Source organism: Schistocerca cancellata, chromosome 1 (assembly GCF_023864275.1).
Source record: "Schistocerca cancellata isolate TAMUIC-IGC-003103 chromosome 1, iqSchCanc2.1, whole genome shotgun sequence".
Taxonomy (NCBI): Eukaryota; Metazoa; Arthropoda; class Insecta; order Orthoptera; family Acrididae; genus Schistocerca; species Schistocerca cancellata.
The window spans coordinates 719,316,450-719,335,389 of record NC_064626.1 but is presented as its reverse complement, the minus strand read 5'-3'; the positions used below and the strand labels follow the sequence as shown (position 1 = coordinate 719,335,389).

The following is an 18,940-nucleotide window of genomic DNA, read 5'->3' as shown; positions in this document are numbered from 1 at the left end:
GGCTATCTGTGCACGACACATGGTCAGATACAAATTTCCACCTGTCGTTGCTCGTGCGTCACAAACTGCACTGCAACACACATTACGTAATTCCCATAAAGGAGAGAGTATACATTCGTGTCCGGAGAAACACTGCATAGTTCTTCTTAACAACACAGAGACTGCAGTATCGAATTTACCCGCCGATGTCTGGCAGCGGCTTTCAATTAAAAATGTCCTCCCCCCGTACGGGAATTGCACAATGTGTGTACGAGTACAGGCTGTGAAGCAAGAACGACGACATATAGAAGCTTAGGTCTGGTCTTGAGTTGTGCACGGATAGCCCAAACGTTTAAGGCGATCGCTGTCGTAAAGCGAGAAATTTGAGTCCAATCCCCGGTCTAGCACAAATTTTCACTGTCGTCATTCCCTAGTGGCAACGGCCGTGCCGCAGTGGGTACACCGGTTCCCGTCCGACCACCGAAGTTAAGCGCTGTCGGGCGTGGCCGGCACTTGGATGGGTGACCCATCCCGGCCGCCATGCGCTGTTGCCATTTTTCGGGGTGCACTGAGCCTCGTGATACCAATTGAGGAGCTACTGGACCGAATAGTAGCGGCTCCGGTCAAAAAAACCATCGTAACGACCGGGAGAGCGGTGTGCTGACCACACGCCCTCCTATCCGCATCCCAAGCTGAGGATGACACGGCGGTCGGATGGTCCCAATGGGCGACTTGTGGCCTGAAGACGGAGTGCTTGTGCTCATTCCCTTGTACAAAAGATGGAAATACGTATTCGCAACTGCGAATATATTTCCTGTACAATAAGTGAATGTGCCCGACAATGCAGAAATTAAGTAGTAAAGCGTACTAACGTCGTGTCAGAAATCCAGATACACGTGATCATGACAGTGAGGCGCGTCCACTGCCGCGTGAATGATAATTAAAAATTACAGAAGTTATGTCGGCACAGTGATATGAACAATATTACACTACTGGCCATTAAAATTGCTACACCAAGAAGAAATGCAGATGATAAACTGGTATTAATTGGACAAATATATTATGCTAGAACGGACTTGTGATTACATTTTCATGCAATTCGGGTACATAGATCCTGAGAAATCAGTACCCAAAACAACCACCTCTGGCCGTAATAACGGCTTTGATATGCCTGGGCATTGAGTCAAACAGAGCTTGGATGGCGTGTATAGGTACAGCTGCCCACGCACCTTCAACACGATACCACAGTTCATCAAGAGTAGTGACTGGCGTATTGTGACGAGCCAGTTGCTCGGCCACCATTGACCAGACGTTTTCAGTTGGTGAGAGATCTGGAAAATGTGCTGGCCAGGGCAGCAGCCGAACATCATCTGTATCCAGAAAGGCCCGTAGAGGACCTGCAACATGCGGTCATGCGTACTCCTGCTGATATATAGGGTTTCGCAAGGATCGAATGAAGGGTAGAGCCACAGGTTGTAACACATCTGAAATGTAGCGTCCACTGTTCAAAGTGCCGTCAATGCGAACAAGTGGTGACCGAGACGTGTAACCAATGGCACCCCATACCATCACGCCGGGTGATACGCCAGTATGGCGATGACGGATACACACTTCCAATGTGCGTTCACCGCGATGACGCCAAACACGGATGCGACCATCATGATGCTGTAAACAGAACCGGGATTCATTCGAAAAAATGACGTTTTGCCATTCGAGCACCCACGTTCGTCGTTGAGTACATCATCGCAGGCGCTTCTGTGATGCAGCGTCAAGGGTAACCGCAGCCATGGTCTCCGAGCTGATAGTCCATGCTACTGCAAACGTCGTCGAACTGTTCGTGCAGATGGGTGTTGTCTTGTAAACGTCCCTATCTGTTGACTCAGGGATCGAGACGTGGCTGCACGATCCGTTACAGCCATGCGGATAAGATGCCTATCATCTCGACAGCTAGTGATACGAGGCCTTTGAGATCCAGCACGGCGTTCCCTATTACCCTCCTGAACCCACCGATTCCATTTTCTGCTAACAGTCATCGGATCTCGACCAACGCGAGCAGCAATGTCGCGATACGATAAACCGCAATCGCGATAGGCTACAAGCCGATCTTTATCAAAGTCGGAAACGTGATGGTACGCATTTCTCCTACTTACACGATGCATATCAACAACGTTTCACCAGGCAACGCCGGTCAACTGCTGTTTGTGTGTGAGAAATGGGTTGGAAACTTTCCTCATGTCAGCACGTTGTAGGTGTTGCCACCGGCGCCAACCTTGTGTGAATGCTCTTAAAATCTAATCATTTGCATATCACAGCATCTTCTTCCTGTCGGTTAAATTTCGCGTCTGTAGCACGTCATCTTCGTGTTGTAGCAATTTTAATGGTCAGTAGTTTAGTTTTATAAAATGGCTCTGAGCACTATGGGACTCAACTGCTGAGGTCATTAGTCCCCTAGAACTTAGAACTAGTTAAACCTAACTAACCTAAGGACATCACAAACATCCATGCCCGAGGCAGAATTCGAACCTTCGACCGTAGCGGTCTTGCGGTTCCAGACTGCAGCGCCTTTAACCGCACGGCCACTTCGGCCGGCATATTTTTATAATTAAAAATTAATAACTGGTGTGGTGTAGTAAGCACCACATCCACACATCCACCAGCTCTACAGGCGTTGATACGTCGACGACCAAAGGCAGAGACGGCGCACAGCCCAGCGACTGCTGCACCGAGTCGCAGCGGTGGCGCCGCCATAGAAGTGATATGCGCCGGCACCACGGAAGAGCGGGCAGTTCCAAGTCAGCTCTACTACCGAGAAGACTGCCATCTTCTTGTATACTTTGGGCCGCATCGCCTGCTTCTAGCGCATCCACCCCAGCCCGTCTTCAGTGAACAGTCTACTGGGAGAAGAACTATTTACTATCCAGCCTTAGCTTCTGGAACAGTTGTTGAACTGCAGTATCTGCTACTTGAGCCGATTTGTACAAAGTTGAGTATTCAGCAATAAATGTTTGTGTTCTTGTCGCTAACCATTATTAGTATTTCAGTGTTCTCCTCTCATAGTGCTTCCCTCAGTGCACTGGAAACAGTTGAGGATGGCGACGAGTAAAATGTCTTTCTGTGATCGTAGAAAATGTGCAATAAAACAGCTCGCGACAAGGGTGGGATAGGATCTTCGTTTGTTACAGGACTAATTTTGGTTTTTGCCCACCCGCCCTCATTTGTCACTTGTTATTTATTTCTTGCCATTTCTTTTTATACGTCTAGTACACTGGTGTGTGGACTTGTGACTGAGGACGGACACGATTACTGTGACCAGTGAGTAATTATGCGCGCGGCATCTAATCCAAATTCCTTTCAGGCATGTCTTCTGCATCACACTACGGTTCTCTTATGTGTGTTATTCAGTTACAGAGTGAGCAGATCCAGCAGATGCTGAAAGCTGTGACGCAGCTAACACGATGGCAACAGGACAATCTACAAGCAGCCTCAACTGCAGCCTCCGTAGCCATTCCACCAATTCGCAGTTTCAACAAATAGCATGATGGTTGATCGGAATACTTAGCTCAGTTGGTGACTCATATGGAGGCACACCAATTGCAAGGTACGAAACGTAAAGCATTTTCACTTTCCGTAGTGGGCACGGATGTTTACAGGCTCATTGTGTCATTGCTTTCTGACGAACAACCAGAACAGTTAGTGTCTGAGACTTAAGCTAGATAGTTAACCACTTACTTTGATGAACGAACACTCCCGGGGGCTGCAAGGTTAAATTTTTTCCGCCTTTAGCACGCAGCAGGTCAAATTCATAAACAATGGATCACTGAACTACAAGGTTTAATCAGGCACTGCAATTTTGTGTGCCGTCGTGGACAATTATACAGTGATGTCATGCTCCGTGACGCTATAACTCAAAATATTTGTGAGGATGGAATTACTGCTGCTATTTTGAAACAACCTGATCTTTCGTTAGACACAGTGTTACAGTTAACAGAGGTTCGGGACACTTATGACTTAGGTAAGTGTAAGTTGCAAATGTCCAATACTAACGAACTGCATGATGGCAGTGTTAGTAGTGCTGTAGAACGTAAACAGTCCCGTGTCCGCCCATCGCGTGTGACACAAGGTGTGACGCCACGTACAGAGACAGTGTCATGCCGCGCCGGCAGAAGACCAGTAGACAGAAAGACAAAATCTTGCCCAAAGTGCTTTAGTCACTATAAGCATGCTGAGTGCCCAAGTCACGACGCTGTTTGTTATTTTTGCAACACAGAATCTTATGTTCAATCAGTGTGCACGAAAGGGCTGCGTGGACAGCAAATTCCCAAACAACATGCCACTAAACCAGTTCAAATCATTAAGATTGTCACGGTACACCCAGCCACGGAACAGTACGACCCGGTGGCCGTAGTAAATGTTGTGAAAGATCGCCCAACCCCAAAAGACATACTTTTAAGGACCTAACATCTATGGCCAAGCACACGCAAACACAACGGTACAGGTGACCCCTGTTAATCAGACGCCATTACTGGATATCCAGCTGGAACACACTGCCGAATAACTGGCACCACGCAGGGAAGCCGTACCGTACACTGCATGCAGACAAGCTCCACACACCCCCCACACAGTGAGGTTATCCATAGCCGATCTCCCACTACTATATAACGATCTTGATTGTTCCAGGAATGCAGCGGCTGCAGCACCTGGGATACACCGCCATCGCTTGCCACGGTAATAATGCATCATACCCATACTAACAAATCCAGCCTTGCATGAACTATCGCAGCTAGTAAGCCACTACTGCTCTTACTGCCCATCCCACTGTCGCAGAGGTTTTTTCCCCACGGCACGAGCCTTGGTATTTCTTTCCCTCTGCTCTTCAAATTGCTACCCTGTAACCTCCCAACAGAAAAATTCCGTAACCTCCCAACAGTAAAAATAATATAATTATTTATTTCATTCACATTCAGCGTAACCTTCCAACAGTTTATTATTCCGTAACCTAGGAATAATAAAAAATGTGACTCACTTATAACCTTTCAATAATTGACTGTGAATTTAAACTGGTAAATTTTGGACGTCAGCAGTGCTGCGTCATGGCCCTGAAAGATCATACTCAATAAATTAAAAATTCTTATCTCAATAAGGTCGCCGGATAACGCGTATACATCTGCTCCTGTAAGAAATTTTTCAGGCACAGCCCAGTGCAATGCTGGCCGATAGATTTATCATGTATAGAAGAAACAACTGATTTTTCTTTACAATAATCGGGATGACCATGGATTGGAGAAATTAGTAAATTCTTTAAATTGAAATGAATGATTGTCAAAAGTTAATTTTTAAAGGAAAGATTATTATTAAGAGATTGTTTTTAAAAACATGTACATGGGGCTTGATATAACAATACTACATATGCGCGAGGCTGCTTTTACCTTATACTACAACGCTCAGGCACCGCCATCGCTCCCACGACCGGCCCAGCCAACTCGATACTCCAGACTGATAGCTACTACTACTACAACTGCTACACAGTTCCTGCTGCTGACAACACTGCTCTCTGGTCTGAGATTCTCTTACAGCTTACATATCGCAGGCAGCGCGTGAGCAATCCATCGAAATTACATCTGCTCGAGTGTACTAGCAACAAATTCCTTAATCATGGACCTCTTACAACCCTCATTCGCGTTTCGTCCACTATCTATCACCTGATGGACCGTGTTAATGCGTAGCCTTACCCAGACGCACGGATAACATCACAGCCCAGCATCCTGATCCACTTACTAGATAACTAACATGTTGACGGAGGTGACAGCAGAACTTTTGGTCTGGTCACCACGTTGGTGCGGGCGTGGAGGGCTCCCATCTCTATAAGGTCGCCAAGTACAAAACTTAGCAAACACCAGTCGGATGATTTTCATGTGTCAAACAAGTCACACCGACGCAAACACAGGTCCACTTCTAAATCTTTGCCCATTGCATGTGTTAACGCATTTTAGTAGCTCACAGCAGGAGGCAGGAAGTGATACTTCTCTCTTAGATGTGGAACGTGGTCGGGACGAGGTATTTGTTACTTAGACAATAGCTAGGAAAGATGTCAAACTGTAACTCGACACTGGTGCTTCAGTTACACTTCTGAACAAACTCACATAGGAAAGATTAGGTTCACCAATACTGATTCCAGCTACGCATGTGTTGTCAACTTACAACGGACAGGAAATTCCAGTTTAAGGAACTTTCATTATGCCAGCTACTTTTCAAGGTGTAAAGAAGACAGTTGTGTTCACAGTGCTTCCTGCCAAATCTTCGAAGAATATTTTTGACTTAGATTCTTTTATACATTTTCAGAGTGTCAGTCTGCAAGTCAATGTTGCCAATTTAAACAGATGTGCCTACAGACAAGCTTCAAGTTCTGAGTGACAATTTTAATGAACTTTTTAGCGACGGTCTCCAGTGTGCGAATAATTTTTTATCTCATGTGTCGCTCATAGAAAATGCACAACCAAAGTTTTGTCGAGCAAAGTAAGCGTCCATTGCCATTAGGGAACAGGTCGCTGAATAGCAACATGATGGGGTCATCAAGTCAGTCGGTGCGAGTCAGTGGTCTTCCTCATTAGTCGCCCTTCGCAAACCTTCAGGATATCTTCGACTGTGTGCTGATTGAAAGTCGACTGTGAACTCTTGGACACTGACAGACACGCACCCTTTGCCCCACCCAGAGGAACTGGTGGAGGTGAGGGTCGTTATTTTTCCAAGATAGATTTGGTGGATGCTTACCTCCAATTGTCTTTGAATGACAACTCAAAGTAACAACTCGGGTTATTTGAATTTCAACGCCTGCCCTTCGTTAGTGCCTCAGCACCGACGCTCTTTCAACGCTTTTTAGAACAAGTGACTTCCAAGGTGCCTTCTTGCTCAAATTACGTGGATGACATTGTCGTGTATGGACGTTCTGCAGAAGAACACTTCACCAACCTCAAGTGCTGCAACAGGCAGTGTTGTAAAGGTAAGTGCTCTGGATATGTGATTAATGTACAGGGTATTCCACTCCACCCAGGTTCATGTGTGAGCCATCAAAGATCTGCCGACTCCCAAAAATATAAAGGAACTGCAAGCAGTGTTAGGCAAACTGAACTACTGTTTCAATTCATTTCCCACGCCTTTCAGATTGCACTTCCGCTTCACAAATTACGGCGTAAGGATGTTGCCTTTGCATCGACCAAGGAACGTCAGTTGGCTTTTGATCAAGTGAAACGGGCGTTACTTAGTAACACGTGCCTCATACATTCTGATCTGGCTAATCTAGTGGTGTTAGCGGCTGATGCTTCTTCCGTTGGCCTAGGCGCAGTTCTGTCGCATCATGTCGGATCAAAGGATCGTCCAGTAGCATTTGCCTGCAAACTTCTGACTAAGCCTCAGGCAAATTAGTCACATCGAAAAAAAAACATTGACGATCATTTATGGTGTAACCAAGTTTCATCATTACATCTATCTATCTATCTATCTATATCCGGATCCCGCTCCAGCTACTGCTGGGTCTGGGTGCAGACGAGTCCTCTCCATTTGGCTCGGTCCTCCCACCACTTTTCTTCCTCCACTTGCTGCCAGGTCACATCTCTCCTTTCCACAGATATTCTCACTCCCATTTTCCACTGCCTATACCATTTTAATCTCGTTTTTTTTTTCAAATTCTACTCTCATAGTTTCTTGTTTAAGGTCCTTTCTAATCTCTACATTCCTTACTCTGTCCATTCTTGTTTTTTCCCTTAATCGTCCTGAGAAATTTCACTTCCCTTGCTTTCAGTCTGCTCCAGTCCCTTTTTGTCATTGTCCACGTTTCTCCACCATAGGTGACAATAGGGATGTAATAATTCTTATACATAAGGAGTTTTGCTTTTTCTGAAACTTCCTTATTCCAAATCGGGTGTTTTATTGTTTGGTAGAAATTGCCTCCCTTCTGTAACCTCCGATTAATTTCGTTAGTTATTCTTCCATCCCTAGACATTTCACTCCCTAAATAAGTGAAACTCTCTATCGCTTTGAGGGGTTCTCCATTCAAGGTAATATTTCCGTTGATCCCTTTCTCTCTTCCAAATACCATTACTTCACTCTCATCTTTATTTATTTATTTTTAATCCATACCTTTTCATTATTTCCTTCCACGCATCAAGTTGTAACTCTACATCTACCTCTTTATAACCCCTTATTACCATATCATCTGCAAAAATCATCTTTTTGTCTTTTTCTTTTACTATATCTTTAACTGCCCTATTCATTCCCTCCATCACAGCATTAAAAAGTGCAGGAGATAGAATACTTCCTTGCTTAAGTCCTTGTCTTATTTCGAAGAATTCAGATTCCCCAATGGTGTTCTAATTCTACAATTGTATCCTCTGTACATTGTCTTTATTACATTAATGTATCCATATTCTGTATCTATCTTCTTCATTTCTTCCCAGAGTCTTTCCCTGTTAACTGTCATATGCCTTTTCTATGTCTATAAAAACCATTATCACCCTTTTGTTGTACCGATCCTGCTTCTTCCTTTCCTAAACCCATGCTATTCTTCACTCATCTCCTTTTCTATCATTTCACTTATTCGATTTAGTAAAATTCTTTCAAAAATATTGGCTTTATGACTCAAAAGGGTTATTTCTCTGTAGTTTTTACAAAGTCTTTTATTGCCTTTTTTGAAGATGGGAACAATGTATCCTCTTCTCCAATCATCAGGTATTGTACTGTTTCTACACACACTTGATAGTACTCTATACAGCCACTGCATTCCCACTGGACCTGCTGCTCTTATTGTGTCCACTGATGCTTCATCAGGTCCTGGGGCTTCATCAGGTCCTGGGGCTTCATCAGGTCCTGGGGCTTCATCAGGTCCTGGGGCTTCATCAGGTCCTGGGGCTTCATCAGGTCCTGGGGCTTCATCAGGTCCTGGGGCTTCATCAGGTCCTGGGGCTTCATCAGGTCCTGGGGCTTCATTAGGTCCTGGGGCTTCATCAGGTCCTGGGGCTTCATCAGGTCCTGGGGCTTCATCAGGTCCTGGGGCTTCGTCAGGTCCTGGGGCTTCATCAGGTCCTGGGGCTTCATCAGGTCCTGGGGCTTCATCAGGTCCTGGGGCTTCATCAGGTCCTGGGGCTTCCCCCCCCCCCCCCCCATTCATCTTCTTCACAGCTATTTCCATTTCTTCCAGTATAATTTGTCCTAATTCTGCTTCCCAACTTCTCTCAATTTCTCCATTATTTGTTGTTTCCTCGTGTACATGCTCTTCAGCGTTTAACAGTTTATTAAAATGTTCTTTCCTTCAGAAGCCTTCATTACATTTATGGAAAGAAATTCTACTTGGTCACGGGTCATATGCCACTCGCGTTACGCTTCCACCCATCCAAGCTTCTTCCGCCACACACGACGCCGAAATTGCAACGATTGGCTTTATTGTGTCGAAGTACAACTATGAAATCTTGTACCAAATTACGGCTCAACATTCCAACGCCAGTGTGTTGTCAAGCTCACCGGTGGACAAGGATGATCAGTTCGACTCCTCCGATGCATCGTATTGTTATACAGATGCTACGGACGCTTCCACAGCTCACAATTTTCCCAAGGACTTTTTTCGCATAGCACAGGAGACAACTATGGTTGCAGATTGTGCTGAATTACATGTGCACAAGGTGGCCAACGGAAGTAAAAGACATTGTTCGGCCGGAAGTATGTCGATAGTTCGCTCACCATCAAGCCTTGTCAGCGTCGTGTTTTACTGTTGCACAATTAGAATGACCAGGCCGGGGTCATCATCCCAAGCACCATTCATTAGGATGTTTTAAGGTTGTTGCATCAGGTACACTGGGGTATTGTGAGGACAAAGCAGCTTCCTCGACGCCATTGTTCTTGACCAAGGATGGACACCTCGATTGAAGACATGACGTCATGCATACACGTTGTTTTTGCAGGATCTTCCAGAACATACGGTGGCTTGTTGCAGTGGTTGCCTCCAGTCGTTTTCCATTGTAGTCCGATAAACTCAACGATGTCGTCCAGTACTATCAGAACACTTTCTGCAATTTTTTGCATCTAGGGCTTATCAGATAATGGACTGCAGTTCACCTCACACGAATTTGAAAAACTTTGCCTAACAGTAATAAACATGTGATCACAGCGCCGTTCCACCCACCATGGTGAACCTGAATGTTTCATGTGAACATTCAAGGCGCAGATGAGTGAATTCCGTGGAACGCACTCACGGTAGGAGGCTTTGCAGCTGTTCCTGTCCACCTACTGTGTGATGCCTGTAGATAAACCTTCCCACGTCGAACTCCTGCGCGGTCGCTGGTATCACATCATATTTCATCTGCTGCACCCATCGAGGAGTACTGGTCAGTACAGAGATTCTCATTTTCAGATTCAGGGCGCTGTACTCCAGACACCTATGGCAACAAGGGGCCGTTTCGTATGTCCTTGCACACAGCATGTTTTTGGTTTCTTCCCCTATAGTGTCAGTGCTCAAAAGACACCGGAACCAGCTTCGTCCTTTGAGACTTCGTGATCCTGCTACTGCTTTTCGTTTTATAGATTCACCACGCAGCCAGGAGCCAGGGTCGTAACCGTCCGTCGCAGATCAGATGACATCTCAGCCCGAGGAGGTGGGCGCGCCCTCATCCCCGATACCAACACTTAGCTCATGTCGCCGTGGGCGACGCCTCTGCTGCCATCCGCCTTCCTCTCTGAGGGGATGCTCCAGCGTTCGAGACTCCGGCCCTGGATGTAGCCGTGCGCCCTCCCTGAGGTTTGCCAAGCGCTCCCATGGAAACTCAGGGCGAATGCCGGGGCGCGGACGCGAGCCTGTCACTGGCGTCAGACCCCATTCCCGTCAAATCTGCTCCGCCTGCATCCAATCTCCCTCTCGTCGTCAGTTCGCACTCAACCCTTGCGACCAAGGCCAGGAGTTCTATTTTGTGTGTGTGTGTGTGTGTGTGTGTGTGTGTGTGTGTGTGTGTGTGGCGGGGGGGGGGGGGGATATAGTGCCGTAAGTACAGCACGCACCAACAGGTTGCACAACTGGCGTCGATAGGTCGACAGCCCACTCCATAGACGGCGTACAGTTTAGCGATTGCCGCACCAAGAAGTTGCAGCAGTGAAGCCGCCAGAGAAGTGATCCCTGGCGCCATACCAGAGCGGCAGTTCCAAGTCAGCTCGACAACCGAGAGGACCGCCATCTACTTCTGTACTTTGGGCCGCATCGCCTGCTTCTAGCGAGTCCACACCCGCCCGTCTTCACCAAAGATTCTATTGGGACAAGAACTGTTTACTACCCAGCCTTAGCTTCTGGAATAATAGTTGAACTTCAAGATCTGTTGCCTGAGCTGATCTGTACTCGTCAGTAAATGTGTCTGTTCTTGTCACTAATCGTTGGCAATGTTTCAGTGTTCTCCTCGTTCTCCTCATGTAGTGTTTCCCTCAGAGCACTATAAACAGTTGAGAGTGGTGACGAGTAAAATCTCCTTATGTGATCGTATCAAAAGTACAATACAGCACTAGTAAAAGTACTGATCAGTAGTTACACTTAAGGTATCGGACGACAGCTAAGGCCGTAATCTTTATTTGCTGATTGTCACATATCATTAGACTAATATACAGCCTAAATTACGGTATATTTTTATTACAGGTAATTATGCCATCGTGCTGATTCAACGATTCCTCCAAACATACACTCGGTGAAGACAAAACGTTGTACGCATAACTTTATCCTGCTTTCCAATACGTCACATCTGTAGTTCTTAACTTGATTTATTAGTCAACTAAATATTCATTTGACCGCTAATGATGATGGAAGTTTTTTGAAATTTGTGCAACTTATTCAAAGCCACCAAAGCAGAGAAAGACTCTCCTTATCAATTGGCCATGTTAATTAGTATTCATTTATTCCAATATGTTTTCTTCGTCATGCGTGTGAAGCACATGTACCCATAATATGAATTTACATTGTTTAAGAATGTAATATTGAGCCTAAGTTATCGTGTGTGGCAGGAAAAGGACCGGCGAAGAGAAGTGCCCCACTCGACATACGTTTATTACGTGTAAGTTGCTTATACTTTGAATGCTAGCCAAAACTGTTAAGTTTTCTATAACTTGGCGGGTCTCGAGAGTGTATAAAACGAGCTCCGGTACGCTGTGCGCAGCCTGTAACTTGAACGTGTTTATCTATTGGAGTTGATTTGCGGTAGTCAAGTGACAGAATTTGACCGGGAGGGTCAGCTCAATACTTTAACTTCTGTAGAGACTTAATAAAAACAGTTTTGCGTTTGAACATAAAATTCGGCAACCAGTTGAAACTCTAACTTTTACGAGTGTCAGACTTTGAGCAGCTAGAACAGATATATTTCTGCTGCTTTTGATAACCGTTATTGCCCAAGCTGAAAGAGATGTTTAATGCTTAAGGAAATTTACGGTTTGTTTAACATACTATTGAATTTTAACGGTATGTATTAGCTGTTTGTTTATGAACAGTTGATGCGTTATCGAACTGTATAAAAAAATGTTCAAATGTGTGTGAAATCTTATCGGACTTAACTGCTAAGGTCATCAGTCCCTAAGCTTACACACTACTTAACCTAAATTATCCTAAGGACAAGCACACACACCCATGCCAGAGGGAGGACTCGAACCTCCACCAGGACCAGCCGCACAGTCCACGACTGCAGCGCCTTAGACCGCTCGGCTAATCCCCGAACTTTATATCACGCACATCTTCAACGTAGTTGATTGAATAAGTCTCCCCGCAAGTGAATCGCAAATACAAAAGTTTAATGCACACATACTGTTATCGTCCGTTTATTTAACTCTATATTTTCATACATTTTCATACATTTTTGTATCGCCATCTTTCTATTCATCGTGTTTTTATGAGTGAAAAAATAATTATTGAGTTGGTTCGTAGCCGCGCAGGATTAGCCGAGCGGTCTAGGGCGCTGCAGTCATGGACTGTGCGGCTAATCCCAGCGGAGGTTCGAGTCCTCCCTCGGGCATGGGTGTGTGTGTTTGTCCTTAGAATAATTTAGGTTAAGTAGTGTGTAAGCTTAGGGACTGATGACCTTAGCAGTTAAGTCCCATAAGATTTCACACACATTTGAACATTTTTTTTTGGTTGGTTCGTAAACTCTTAGTGTCTTCCGTATGTTTAATAAACACAGCAGTTATACGAACAGAGACTTTAATCATCTATAATATTTCTGCTTCAGTATTTACAGTAGTCTGGCAACGGTGGGGAACTATTCTAGTCAGGGACAGTAGAAGTCACGTGGTTTTGAGGCGTCGTCGAGCCTTCTTCGCAGTAAATTTTCATCCGAAAAGGAAGCTGCTTGAATGTTGTTCGATAGAGAGCAGAAAAGATGAGAACCTGAAGGTGCAAGATCACGTGAATAAGGTGGGTGCGGAATGACTTCCCAACCTAACTCCTGAATAGGGTTTTTTTGTCAGTTTAGCAGAACGCGGGCGGGCGTTACCGCTGAGTAATATCACTTCACACACTCTTCGTGGTCGTTGTCCTTGGATTGTGTCTGCAAGACGTTTCAGTCGTTGACAGTAAATGTCAGCAGCGATGGTTACACGTCGGGGAGGCAACTAATAGTAAGTTCTCGTCACCAATAACGATACAGGATAGGGATGATCGACGTAGTTCACGAGCCAGCTGATGACGAGCATGCAGAGATGCACATATGACCACCTGCTGATTTTTGTGATTTTGGCTTAACGTGTGCGGTATCCATACACCCGCTTCTTGAACCTTCTTCGTTGCTTGCGAATGCCGCACAATGGTGGAATGACCACAGTTCATCACAGTTTCCAGTTCTCGAATACATGGCTTATTATAGATTAATGCTTTTAAACGATCTTCATAAAATCCTGAAGGTGTTCCTGAAAGGGGAGAGTCACTGTCAAAACGATCCTCCTTAAAATGAGAGACAATTTTCTGCCCGTACTCTAGCATATGGCATTATCCCTATACACAGCGCAAAGGTTTCCGGCTGCCTCCGCCTCTTTCACCCCTCTATTGAATTAAAGCAGAAGAATATGTCGGAAATGTTCAGATTTATCCACTTGGCACTCCATTTTCTAGCGCCCGCAGCTCCACTGCGCCCGCTACCGTAGCCGGGTGGACAGCGCGCCGGCTTGTCGTGCAGGGGGACGCGGGTTCGATTCCCGGCTGGGTCGGAGATTTTCTCCGCTCTGGGACTGGGTGTTTGTGTCGCCTTCATCATCATCATTTCATCCTCATCGACGCGCAAGTCGCCGAAGTGGCGTCACCTCAAAAGACTTGCACCAGGCGGTCAGCTCTACTCCCCGGGAGGCCCTCGCCACACATTTAATTTCATATCACAGCTCCATTCACTATCTCCAAATCACAAATTTACAACATGTAGACTCAAATAGCAACAGTTAAACACAAATAAAAATGATACTCGATAAATAAACCCATAGCAACCGGAATACTAAGAGGCAAAACAAAAACGCTACGAACTTACGCGCCAACCGAATAATTCATTAAAACTTTAATCATTGGTGTAACCCACTATTATTAATCCACAAGGATTTATTACAATTATGTACAAATAATCCATTTATTACGTTTAATTCGGAAAATTGTCACACTTACAAGCTCAATTACAGGATCACTTGTGGAAACTACTTGTTTTCAGCTAGCTTAGCTGTAGAGCTGTAGCGCGACCCAACCCTGTTACAGATAACAAGCAATCGTTAGACACGGTCGTGCAATTGCCCAACCCCAGCAACCAGGTAACCGGTCCCTTTGTCGGCAAAGATGTTGTGGTAGAGTGAGCCCAGCGTGCCTGTGTTTGGTGTATTAGAAGAATGACGTAACGCACATTACTAAGAATACGTAACTGATAGTTACACATTCAGTAAAGGTACGAAGGGGCAATATACTGAACTGTCTCAAAAATGAAAATGCATGGAAAGGAAGCTTTTTCTTGAACACATATAAGGATTACACTTGCTATACCCGAAGTCAAAATATACGCTACTTGCGCAAGAATTGGAATTCTAAATTTCAGTAAATTTTAAATGTTGAGGGCTTTAACGTTTGCGACAACGTTTCCTGTGAAGGAAGGAACAGAACACACATCAGAAACAATGCAGAAACTAGTTCTATGAAATATTTCCGAGTAACCATTACAGTCGCCGTTGTACGTCCAAAGGTTACCCATAGGTACGTGAACTGTTTGGTTGGGAATACCAAAGCGTACATATGTAGACAGCCATGATTCACTAACTATAGGCCGAAAGATGACTCATCCAACTACTGGTTCTCGATACATATTTCGAAATCATTTTACAGTTCTGAAAAAGCCGATGTCTGGCACAAAACATCCTTCCGATCTCGCCTGACAGTTATGTGGAAACATATGAAGAATTTTTCATACATCCCGAAGCATGTAGGTTGCTAAAGACACTAAAATAGTCATCTGCCATAGACAGAATGGTCACTATAAAACTGGCCTGAAACATTTATAAAACTGACGCGGAGTTGACCCTTATTTATCAACAGAACTGTCCATCACAGAAAATGCAGTAAACCTTGATTTCGATTAACCAATCGGTTTCTGCCACAGGTGCATGCTTATCTCAAGCATGCTCTGTCCTGAGTCATTATGACCGAGAGCAGTAGACTTGTTTAGTGACCATTCGAATACAAAAAAAGTGGTAGCTACTTAAAACAGCGCGTGTTATTTGTGGAGTACTGTGGGAAACAGTTCGAGGAAACGTCTGCCGTAGTGTTTACGCAAGAATTTAAAAAAAAGAAAAAGAATCAGTTTATTGGCTTTCGGTGCGTGTCCTTACAACCATCTCAGTCGTGGAAAGACGATACGACAGTGCCTTTGAGGCGACTTCTGTATCAGTAATGACGAATGTAAGGCCAGTATAACATCCAATCTCCGAGCGGAGAAAATTCCCGACCCGGCCGGAAATATCACCCAGGCCCCTTCGTTAGCAATTTGCCACGGTGTCACCACAGCTACCAACTTATGCAAGAGTTAAAGTGTGGAAGTGTTTGACAAACCGTCCAGCAAAATCGGCAATAAAAAACTTAGTGGCAAACTGGCGGCAATCCGTGACCATTTCCAGACTCATCTATGGTGTCCATTAAGAAGTGGTATTTTCTGGGCCAATTTTATTTTGACTATCCTGTACATATGAAGTATAAAGATTGCTGGAAAGCACAGACGCTTTTTGATGCCGGTGATATAGCTCATTAATCCTTCGCCGATATTAAATTTTTTTCCCTGCTGGTTACCCATAGTGTGCGACGTTAAATTTGATAGATGGCCTGCTTCTACAGCAAACGCTTTCACTTCTGTGGGCATCCGTATACGACCTGCTACGCAGTTCCCCAGGTGTTACGAACGTGTAAACGCGGGCCGCTTGGGTTTTCCTACAGTGCTATGGACGTCTGAATGCGCCAAGAACCCACCTCTCACTTGCCGACGAGCTACTTCCACATCTCGGAGAATAAAAATGTTTGAATATTTATCGTACAAGGTACTGCGTACTATTATTTGCAAAAGAACTCCTTTCGATATCTTGAATCATTCTGAGGTATGAAGATTGTTAAGATTACGTGATCCGCAATGCGCAAGGACGTGACTGAAATTGAGGCACGCGACCATCGTTCGGATATACGGCCCAATAACTCGAGAACAAAATGAGATATCGTTCTTCTCTTACTTTTAAATTAAATTTCAGCATCTTATCTACATTTCATTCACTGCACTGTATGAACTATAATCAATCATATGCAAAGTTTACGCAATGCGTTTTTATCTCTACGAACTCTTCAAAATTTCGTGCAACGTTTTACTTAAATTGAGGCAGGGCTGTAAGTATGACTGATAGCAAAAAAGAAATTCAGTTCTTTAACTAGTGAAGATATCAGACTGTAAGATGTTCAAAAATTAAATTTTTTTCACCCAATAGTTCTCGAAAAGTCGGATGATAAGTATTTCATATCGGCCAGAATGCCGTCTTTCAGTATAGGCACCAGCATTTGGCGAGCAGTACAGACACACAAAAAGCCTCCTCAGCACAGAATCCAAAAGGCACGTCTGCAGCAGCGAAAGGGTTAACGCGCAGCGCACTTGCTAATAAGACACGTAGGGAGAACACTGGGTTGCCCCCCCCCCCCCCCCCCCCCCCCATATCTGGCTCAAAACAGTTAGAATACAGTAACACACAAAAGACAGTAGTTTACGCGATTCACATATAGAGGACGCACACTTATTCTCTCCCTTAGGTTAACTGACTCCTGAGGCAACAAGGGCATACAGTTGGAAAGTTAAAATAAATTTGACGAATCATGAAAAAAAAACAGCCGACTTTGTATGACGGGATAAACGCTAGGAAGGGAAGAGAAAGTTCCATGAATCCGTAAATACACAGACGAAAAAAAAATTGCAACACCAAAAAATAATTAATGTGGAGTAATGAAATTTCGGGAACACATTCGTCTTGGTAACATATTTCATTCCTTAACATTGCAAGATCACAGGTTAATGTAAGCGCGAGATAAGCAAATGCTGATACAGTAATAACTGGTGTAACCGCCAGAATTTTGAGTGCAAGTGTGCATGCATTGTGTTGTATGGGTGCTGGATGCCAGTTTGTGGGATGGAGTTCCATGCCTGTTGCACTTGGTCGGTCAATACAGGAACTATAATGTTGTTGTTGTGGATGACGATGGAGTTGTCGACCGATGTCCAATATGTTCACTAATGGAGACAGAACTGATGATCAAGCAAGCCAAGGCAACATGTCGACGCTCTGCAGAGCAAATTGGGTCACAACAGCGATATGTGGGCTACCGTTATCCTGTGGGAAAACATTGCCTAGAATGCTCCCGTGAATGGCAGCACAACAGGTCGAATCATCAGACTTGCGTACAAATTTGCAGTCAATGTGCATGGGATAACCACGAGTGTGTTCCTGCTGTCATTTGCAATCGTACCCCAGACGTTAAATCCAAGTGTAGGTCTAGAACGCAGACAGGATGGATTCGGGCCCTCAACTGGCCCCTCCCAACAAACACCCTGCCATCACTGTGATCGAGGCAGAACCAGCTTTTACCGGAAAAAAGAACAAACCTCCACTTCGCTCTCCAATGATCTCTCGTTTGACTCCACTGAATTCGCAAACGGTGATGGTCTGGGGTCAGTGGAATGCACACTGCAGAGCGTCTGGCTCGAAGTTGTCTTTGAATAAACCGATTTGTAACCGTTTGTTGTGTCACTGTTGTGTTAACTGCTGCTCACATTCCTGCTGTAGGAGCAGTACGACGCGCGAGAGCCATATGCTAATCACGATGGTCTTCCTTCTTGGTAGTGCGACATAGCCGTCCGGAGCCTGGTCTTTTTGCAACCGTATATTTTCGTGACCACCACTGCCAGCAGTCATGTACAGTGGCTACATTCCTGCCCAGTCTTTCTGCAGTATCACAGAAGGTACACCCAGTTTCCCGTAGCCCTGTTACACAACCTCGTTCAAAATCAGTGAGGCACTGATAATGATGTCTTTATAGCCTAAAAGGGTATTCTTGACTAACATTACCTCACCACGTAGAAATGTAACTAAAGCTCACGATCGTAACAGCGTGTATTTAAAGCAAATCTTATTTGAATCTTCATTTTGGCGCTAGTAGCGCCATTCTTATGCCACTGGCGCGAAAATTTAACACATCATCATCTTTCAGATGTAAGTAGAAAAACACCCATCAGCTTTCGTTTATGTCACACAACTACTTCTTGGTGTTGTCATTTTTTTTTCATCAAAGTACACTACTGGCCATTAAAATTACTACACCAAGAAGAAAGGCAGATGATAAACGGGTATTCATTGGACAAATATATTACACTAGAACTGACATTTGATTACATTTTCACGCAATTTGGGTGAATAG

The 18,940-nt window shown here is 44.8% G+C and overlaps 1 pseudogene; it reads left to right on the top strand.

The window, feature by feature from the left end:
* The first annotated feature begins 414 nt into the window (after nt 1-414).
* On the top strand, nt 415-533 carry LOC126099593 (5S ribosomal RNA; annotated as a pseudogene).
* Nucleotides 534-18,940: the final 18,407 nt, after the last annotated feature.